Here is a 3,032-nt window from a genome sequence, read left to right as displayed (position 1 = left end):
ATGGGGACAACATGGGGACAACATGGGGACAACATGGGGACAACATGGGGACAACATGGGGACAACATGAGGGTTAAGTGGACAGCACTTTAGTTAGTTATTTAGTTAGTTTCAGCATTAGACTTCTACTCTAGAGCTGTGATTACAGATGAGGTTTGAGCTTATATGACGGCAGTTTGTATTGTTTATTCAGGAGGAAAACACATGCAAAAGAAACCATGGACACAAGAATAAAACTGCACTTATCAGCTATAAGCGGTCCACTTCAAATATGAGAACACACGCTTGTCTCGGCTTTCATAAGATCTAGTGACAAGGTACAAGCTCCCGTGGAGGGCTGAGAAAATGAAGCCGTTTACGGGAACAAGAACTATTAAAACACACGCCGGGTAACACGACGGAGGGGAATGAGACCCGGAGAACATGGAGGCGAGACGGGAACAGTGATGGATGGAAGACAGGAGGGGAAGTGGAGGAAAACGCACACAATGCAGTGTGACAAGCTTTAATGTGAGTCGGCAGATCAGAAATCAAAAGCAGATCAGGGAAACCGGTGGTTCGGATCGGACGGCCATTCAAATCAACCGGTCACGCCTCAGGGTCTGGTATGGTTCCTGAAGGACCACATCAACATAGTTTTGGAATGAAACAGCTGATTTCATTCACTAATTGACTTGTCATCTTTAATACGAACTCTTTTCAAAATGTTATATGACTAGAGTGATGGCAAAGCCTCTGAAACAATCAACTGTGTTGAGCTGAGGAAGCCGTAAATGGACAAAATATCCCTGCAGCCAGGAACAGAGACCGAGTAACGTGGTCTCTGTTACGGGGTCGGTAATCTCTGTCTGCGTGTGTGTGTGTGTGTGTGTGTGTGTGTGTGTGTGTGTGTGAACTTATGAGTTTTAACCCTGCACAAAAATGTCGTTGCACTATTTATAGATATTTTACACTGATGTTTTTTACCTTGCTTTTATGATCTTCCCTGTAGCACTTTAAGATTTGTTTAAATGTAAAGTGCATTACAACTAAAACGTATTATTATTATTATTATTATTGTTGTGTGGGTGTGTGTGTGTGTGTGTGTGTTGTTGTAGCAGTAGGTAATGTGTACCAAACAGCAAAAAAGGACTTAAACTATGTGCAGTAATCCTGTAACATGTTTACAGTGAAGCTGACTGACTGAACAAGATCTCAGAAAACTCAAAAACACAAATCAGTCAGTAGAAATCTCATATTCTCCGGCCAGATCTTAACGATCTTAACGTTTCCAAAGACACAAGAATTTTCTGATGCTCTTATGAATATCTGTTTTAAAGGAGAATTCCGTTCGATTTCAACATGTACATGAAGCTCTGATGTTTTTGAAATGTGTAGTGGTGTCAGTAGCGAGACAAATCCAACCGATCGGTGCTGTCTCCACAGAGTTATCCTCCTGCTAACGTTAGCGCCCAACAGGGTTCAACAGGGCAACTTTTAAACGTGTTTTTAGCCTCTAAACATGCTACAAGTGTCATGCCATGTGCAGGTCTTCCTTCCGAGGGAACACAGTGCAGTAGATGTGACACAAAGGCATGCAAGTTGTGTTAATCCATGCCTGTTTATTTGCGGTTTTGGCCTGTTGGGTGCTAACGCTAGCAGGAGGATAACTCGGTGTAGACTGCACCGATTGGTTTCATTTGTCTCGCTACTGACAGCACTACACATTTAAAAACAACAGAGATACATGTTGAAAACAACCGGAATGCTCCTTTAACCCTTATGTTGTCCTTGGGTCAAATTTGACCCGTTTTGAGTTTTTTTGAGCCGTCAAAATAAGCGCTGAAAATGTCAACATTAAAAATATCAAAAACCTTTTGGTGAAAAAAAAAAAACAGCAAGAAAGCACCCACTACGTTGAAAAAGTAACAAAAATGTCAGAAAAAGTGATAATAATGTTGACAAAAAGTGACAAAACAGGGTTTTTTTGATTGAGGGGAAGAACACACAAGGGTTAGGTGATGCACAAAGCATCCAGATTCTTTTCCATTTGAAGGAATGGTGCCGCCTTAAAAAAACACCGCGTCTTGGGTTTGAATATTTCACTCACACAGACACACACAATCAAACTATGAAAAGCCCTTTAGGTTCTTCTCTCCACCAGTCCCACCTCCTGGGTTTGAACATTTCATCTAGAGCTTCATCAGAAGAGGAACTTCCCCCAGTCTGATAATGGGACTTGCCATGCAAACCAGTGATAACAACATGTTTTGTCCCCAGCAGTGATGTACAGTGGCATTAAGAACAAATCCACATCAAAGATGTGTGATGGCGAGCCAAAGCAGACCAAAACCTGACCACACCCGGCTTTTAACCCACAGGGGACAATGCAGCCATGTTGTCTCTCCTCCTTTCACAATGGAGTGTGGAAACTGGATGGCAAAGGGAGACAATCTACACAAGTACGTAAGTATGTACAAGTATGTAAAGAAAAGCTAATAACACGCTAATAATGCAATGAAACAGCAAACCCACACGGTGTCTTTTAGTGCTCGTAACAACACATCAATGTAATCATCCAATTAACAAAAGGGGATCAATTAGTAGCAACAAGTTCATTCACAGGGGAGTTGTTGTTTTATTACTATACCTTTTGCCCAAAAAACGCTCCCATAGGTCGTTTGTCAAGCAGCAATTAGGACTCATTAAGGTGTGTAGTGCCTGCGCCCTCTAGTGGTCGCCCCGACAGAGTGCATGAGCGCCAGGTTCTGCGTTAGGAGGCAGCTGGGGTCAAATAAACAGGACCTTCACCCCCGCGAGGGTTTAAAACTATAAGTTAACCTTTTTTGTTTTTTAATTAAGCAGAATAGGAAATCAGATGTATTACCAATCACCATCTGGATCCAATACAATCAACTTTATTCATATAGCTCAATTCCAACAAACACAAGGTTTCCAAAAGTGCTGCAAAAAAAGCAAATACAATAATTGTTTTGTGGTATTTCAAATATTTCTGAAATATCTGGTCGTTCCAGACGTAATTATTCCAGTGC

General features: G+C 41.6%; 1 protein-coding gene across 1 annotated transcript in view; it reads right to left on the bottom strand.

Moving 5' to 3' along the window:
* The window catches only part of LOC117939065 (plexin-B2-like), a 97,093-nt gene that overhangs the window by 93,461 nt on the left and 600 nt on the right, over window positions 1–3,032 (bottom strand). The gene's annotated exons all lie outside the window — the stretch shown is intronic.

This window comes from Etheostoma cragini, chromosome 23, assembly GCF_013103735.1.
Source record: "Etheostoma cragini isolate CJK2018 chromosome 23, CSU_Ecrag_1.0, whole genome shotgun sequence".
Lineage (NCBI taxonomy): Eukaryota > Metazoa > Chordata > Actinopteri > Perciformes > Percidae > Etheostoma > Etheostoma cragini.
Note: the sequence above shows the minus strand (reverse complement) of the source record. Positions and strands in the feature narration are given on the sequence as shown.